Source organism: Emydura macquarii, unplaced genomic scaffold (assembly GCF_026122565.2).
Source record: "Emydura macquarii macquarii isolate MOO-44397 ecotype Brisbane River unplaced genomic scaffold, CSIRO-AGI_Emac_v2 contig_1477, whole genome shotgun sequence".
Lineage (NCBI taxonomy): Eukaryota > Metazoa > Chordata > Testudines > Chelidae > Emydura > Emydura macquarii.
Genome location: NW_027131614.1, coordinates 25,670,737 through 25,677,236, shown reverse-complemented (window position 1 = coordinate 25,677,236; position 6,500 = coordinate 25,670,737). Strand labels below are relative to the sequence as shown.

At 42.4% G+C, this 6,500-nt stretch overlaps 1 pseudogene; it reads left to right on the top strand.

Moving 5' to 3' along the window:
* Window positions 1-5,194: 5,194 nt before the first annotated feature.
* Window positions 5,195-5,504, top strand: LOC137156875 (histone H4-like; annotated as a pseudogene).
* The last annotated feature ends 996 nt before the right edge of the window (window positions 5,505-6,500 follow it).

Genomic DNA, 6,500 nt, shown 5'->3' with positions numbered 1-6,500 from the left:
CTAAGCATCCAGTATCAACACAACACCCAATCCCATCCCATAATTTTTCAAATACAGTAATCCAGATCCAATTGCAAACGGTACTAATGATAAAGTCAGATGTGGACATATGAATGTGGGATGATCAAGCATAGCCTTTTCTTGACTCATTAAAGATGAGTCCCACTGACTCATTAAAGATTTCAAAACATAAGTTGGTGGTTCTTCATTGTGAGACTTTTGCCAGCAGACATACAGGAATCACATAGGATACCTTTCTAGCTTGCAAAATAAATGTCAGAGATAGCATCATCTCAGAAAGTTACATAGATGCTATGAAGTCATCGGATTTAATGACTGGACAGTGTCCATTTGGGCTACTTTATTCGGTATTAATGATTAATGATGCTTTATTAAAACAAGCCTTAGTGAGAGATGTGTGTGGTCAGCCTGAAGCTGGTCAGCTATGTTAAGTATTATTCTGCATCTGTTTTAAAAAATTTTAAAAATTTCTCAGGATAGAAAAGCAAGACTGGGCCTCTCTGAGCCTTCGAGCTGAAGGCATAGCCATCAAGTTCAACTCCACATATTGCATACTGAAAAAACCTGCTGAAGAACAAACAGGCTCCGACCATTTTCTGCTCAGAGCAAGCAAACAAGGATGGCTGCCTTGGGCAGACTGGAGCCAGACAGAGACTGTCATTCACATTCAAGACATCCAAGGTATTAAACACAGGGTTTCCCCAGTGTGAATCTTGGGCCCTCCAGAGACCACGCCAGTCTGGGAAGATGTGGAATGGAGGAAAGAAACAGCAGCAGTAGGACACCGCCTCTGTTACACATACCTTCTTGCCAATGTGCAGCTGAGAGCTGAGGCTATGAGTGAAGGAACAAGCAGTTCCTCAGAAGTCTTCCGCTACTCTCAGAGCAGCCTCTAATAACTAACCACAGGAGCAGCTCACCCATACAGGGCTGCAGGCTCAGGCAACTTCTTCTTCTTTCATATGGCTTGGGTAGGTAGCAACGATTACAGGTTTATATCTAGATTTGATAGCCAGCGCATTGCTGCAGCAGTGAGCTGGTGAATGTCCTTCAGGCCCCCAGCAAAAGAACAAATGAGGCACTGAAATATGATGTGCTCCATTGTTTGTGACTGGTGACTAGTCACATACAAGTGTTTGCCTCGTTTTCCATTTAAAGAGGGTTTGTCCAGGTCTCCCATGAAATGTCCTTATGCGATTGAATCTGCACCAGTCTTTCTGACATAAATTAAAACCTGGTGGTTCCTTGGCAGGGTCAACAATGAGCTGTTTGTTTTGAGAGGTCAAAATGCTCCATGTGGCTCTCCATTGAGCCTCAGCATTGACATTGATTGTAAGGGTCTTGATGTGGTTCCATAAAGGGTTGTGGGATTTTAATCTTGTCTTTGGCAGGTTCTGCTTATTAGGAAACTGGCTGGAACATCGTGGGGCGCCAGTCCACGGACTCTACAAACTGCAGCAATTGCCTGCGGCTGAATACTGTGCACCAGTATGGTCTCACAGCAGTCACACTAAACTCCTTGATATTCAACTCGGTAACGCCAGGCGCATAGTATCAAGAATGCTCAAATCGACCCTAGTCGACTGGCTCCCGGTCCTATCGCACATCCAGCCTCCACAGATTAGAAAAACTGCCCAGACATCTTGCTTTCTTAACCACATCAATGAAAATATGTTGCACGGTGACCTGCTCAGGCAACAATCAGCCAGCTCAAGCTTTTCTCCTCTGCCCTATGGCACTCAGCTCAGCCACCAGAACAGAATTCCTGTGGTTTCCAGTTCAAAGCTGTATTTCATAAACAAAGCTAGCACAGAAAGAAATATACATTACAATCATTAAAGTCCCAAACTGACAAATATTTAGCAACTTCTGTGAGTTTCAAATTATTCATCAGTGCAGGCAGCCCTTTTACTACCAAGTAAAGCATTCCATTTAAAAAAAACCAAAAACCAGTTACAATGTCAGAATAATGGGGCTAGCCGCTGCCTAGGCTGCAGCAGCAGCAAAAGAAGCAACCCTGAGACAGAGGCCTTAGGAGGAGCTGGTTTATCTGTTTTGATTAATATTGAACTATGTGTCTGAACAATAAATGTATCTCTGAGAAAAGGAACTGAAGAACTGATGGTGGTGGAACCTCACTTAATGCTAGTGAGTTTGCCTACTAGCTTATACAAGAGTGGGGACACTGAGAGGCTGGACGGGGGAGATCCTGCTACAGTACAAGTTTCCTCACAATGCAACAGTCTTAACTCTGACCCATATGGTTTTCTGCTACCTTAATTCCGGTATCACTATAATCTTTGAAGAGACACTGCTAAACAGGAAGTATCAGTTGCTTAATTTTCATGTGACAATAGTAATGTCTAGTTAGAATATTCAGCCGCTGTTTCTCAAGAGGCATTTTACACGTGCAGCTTAATAGGAAAAAATAGCATTGATTTATTGTTAAAATTCTGTATAGGGACTTTCATTTGGAGCTGATGAATAGACACTAATTACACAACTTTTGTTTGCCTTTCCAAAGGGTTGTTTATATTTTGAGTTGATTGACGAGCATTTATTTTATTATTTCCTTTGAGGACTCTGGGAACTGCTTCAATCAGCCTTGAGGCCTCATTGGACTAGGTGCTATGCAAAATACATAGGAAGACAGGGTCTCTGCCCCAGAAATCTTCAATTTAATCAAAATGGTAAGAAAAATATTCTTGTCTTAATCCTGCAAATGTGAAAATTCCATACCACATAGGTTCTTATATGGTCCTCATCACCATAGTATCTGAGCACCATCCAACAGCGTATTAAGTGGTGTGACTATAATCTGTCAAGCAGGAGATATTTCCTTTATTTCCCTTTCTTGTTAACAAGGAGAGTCAAGATCAGCTTTATAATGGAACCATAGCTGCAAGCCTAGCTACAGAGGGGCTATAATATACATCTGCAGAGCTGGAATTTTAACTCTCTAGTTTAAAAAACAAAAACCTCTATCACTTGAGCTAAATGAAGAGCATGGTTAGTTGTCAGATACAGAAATACCCTTAATGCATCGAAGCAGGGCAACTACTTCTCCTCCTTTAAATCTCTCCTCAAGATGCATTTCTGCCACAATGCCTGTAAGAACTCACCCAGTGAATGACTAGGCAGAGGGAGATAGTTGGCACTTTCTATAGATAAGTTATTTAAGAATTGTAAATGTGATAAAAAATGAACAGTCTCACTCCTCCTTCTTTTTAAGTTACAAGACCTATTTGTAAACTCTTCAGGGCAGGCTCTACATCTTTGAAGAATGTTTGAAGAAGTCCTAGCACAACTGAGCCTAGAACCTGACTGAGACCTTTGGACGGTATGGTAATGTACAAATTTAATAATGTTCCTATGTTGCAACTATTCAATAGAGGAGACCATTCCCACACCATAACACTTTTGAAAGTTTTTGGGTGCTCAGCTTGAGACACCTAGAACCTAATTTTCAAAATGCCGAACACCTCCAACTTCCACTGCAAAGTCATATCCAAGTATCTCAAGCAGGGCACCTAATTAGATGCCAAGCTTTTTAAAATGTTAATTATATTGTCCAATTGAAGGCAATGGCTAAAAACTCCCTGTGCTAAGGGTGGCTTCCCACTCAAATTCCACTATATAATTGGAGGTGTGTTGTGGAAGAAGTAAAGAGCACAATGGATACAGATTCTCAGTTGAATTGGAGGAGAGGGGAACCTTTGATGTGTTGCAGTATTGGCCATGGAAATATTCTGCTTTCCCACAAGACAAGTTATAATTGCAACAGAGCTCTTGGTGAGCATGAAACAGCTCAAACACTATTCCATGCTATGTGGCACTGATACACACTAGCATTTCATCCCCACCTTGGCCAAGGAGACTCCCAGGGCATGAGACCTCCTTTAGCTGCAGTTTTGGCAGCTAAATTTTAAATGGCACATTCTGGAGCATCTGTAAACATACTGTAGCTGCCAGATAACTTTGGAATCCATAAAAAACCATTAAAAATATTTGAAAATTAGTTACATGCTAAGTCTCCCCCCTTCCCTTGCCTCTGTCATATTTTCACTAGTGCCATTAGTGAAAATATTTTCACGATTAGTTCAGTGTTATCTTTTGTATCTTTAATATACTTAGATCTAGCCTTTTGCTGTCATGATTAGACTATTGTTCATTACAAGCACTGCTGCAGACACTCAGATTAAATAAATGGATAAATGGATGAATGGATGTTAAACAAAAGGATCTGTAGAAGGAATGAGGAAAAAATGCAACAGAACAACATTATCTTCAATAATAAAAATCACAAGTTTTTGAGTGAACAATTAGGATTTCCAAATTCAGAATAGGAATCAACTGATTGTATAGCAACATTTTCATTCACACTGTGAAAGACTGATCTAAATGAGGGGCTCTACTGAGCTATGGTATTTGATTTTTAGTATTAGATGAATAGTCCAAATCAGAAACATGAATTCTAAGTTGCTGAACGCAGCACCCAAGACAAAGGGATGGAGCCTAACAAGACATGTTCCCCTGTGTCACAGGGTCCACTCACCGGTAGGGGCACCCCCTCCTGGCCACTCCGGGGTTTATCTCCTTCCAAGTGTGGGCCCCCTTCTGCTGCTCACTGCACACTCTACTGCTGCTCTCTCTCTGGATGCTGCTTTTCCATGACTTGGTTCTCCAGCCAGGTCATGATCCAGGTTTTCCACATCCGGGGAATCAAAATCTTTTATAACCAACAGGCTCAGGCAGTCTTCCCATTGATTGCCCAACTGGTGCTACTTCCTCAGTGGTTGTTAGGGGCACCTGGGCCCACCCTCCAGGTTCCAGCTCAGGAACTCTCTAGTCAGTAGCCAAGGCCTGTTCTATCCTATACCTTACTGCTTTTTTCCTGAGCCCTTCTTTACCTTCTGGCTCTCCCCACTTCTCTGGGTTTGCCAGCCCCACAACTCCCTCCTCCTAGGGAATAACTGTAGGCTACTTGCCTCTGTAGCCCCAAAACAGACCTCCCTTCTCCCAGAGAGTGACTGCAGACTGCTTCCCTGTAGCCCTCTCTGATATCAGCTCCTGCCTTTATAAATCCAGGCCAGCTCATTCCGCCACAACTGGGCTCCCTCATTCAGTCAGGAGATTACTTAAGCCACCTGCTTTGTCCATAAACCTAGCCAGCATGTCTGGTAATGGCAAAGGAGGTAAGGGGCTCAGAAGAGGAGGCACCAAGCACCATAGAAAGGTACAGAGGGATAACATCCAGGGCATTCCAAAAATCAGCTATTCGCCATTTGGCTCATCATGAAGGTGTGAAGTGCATCTAGGGCCTGATTTACAAGGAGACTTCAGGGTGCTGAAGGTGTTTTTGGAGAATGTAATCTAAGATGCTGTCACTTACACAGAATATGCCCAGTGGAAGGCTAACTGCCATGGACGTTGTCTATGCTCTAAAGCACCACGGTCGTACTCTGTATGGCTTTGGAGGCTAAATCCACGTCAATAACTCAGCTGTGGCCTGTCTGGTTAATTGGCCCCCTTCTTAGCCTACATTCATCCTTTCAGGGCAAGTGTGAGGTAAACACCCCATCACACCCTGGCACATAAAACACTAATATTTTGTGTCCCCTTTAACATACAGCATCTGCCTAGTGAAATCAAACACCACATCAAACTACATTTGTATAGTGTATTTCATGACTTGTATCTTAAAGAGTCTGAAAAATTAATAGCTCAGATATTTAAAAATGATAAGTCAAACTTGCATTTAAAAGATGAAGCTATGTGAACATTTCAAAGTGACAAAGGAAAGGGATTACAGGTCCTAGAACTGGGGCAATGACAAATATTTTGACTTTGTTAGACCCTAGTCATAATGTAAGGCATACACTGAAGAGAGCACACTGTTGTTGAAATTTTTGGACAACTCCCCACTGAGTTTGCCAGGGGTGGTAATTGCTAGTCACTCCCTGGGCCTTACTGGCCGTGGTTGCTGTGGTATGGGGATGGATAATTTGTGTTGGAGCCCTGTTCTCACACAGAGCCTCTGCTCTGTGTTACAGGTGCATGCATACGTATGTCTCTACTGACTGAGATAATAAAGGAACCTATGTTTTTAAAGGACAGAATCTGCCTTTTGAAGCATGTTACACTAACATACTGCTTCACACAGTTAAATCTTTGTGCAGTGCTCTGCTGAAGCCACTGCGACTCTGTACAGTGCTCTGTTCACATGGTTCTCAGTGCAGGAGCCTTAGTATGGTGTGGCTAATTCCACCACTGGCATAATTCTGAACATAGGGCTCAAGATACTAGAGAATGGGATTTTCCAAAGTGCCTATGAGCCAGATTTTCAAAGGTATATCGGTGCCTAAAGATGCAGATAGGTGCCTAGCAAGATTTTCAAATATGCAAAAACAGGTTAGACGCCTAACTCCCATTGATAACAAATACCTAATTATCTTTGACAATCTGACCCTAAATGACCT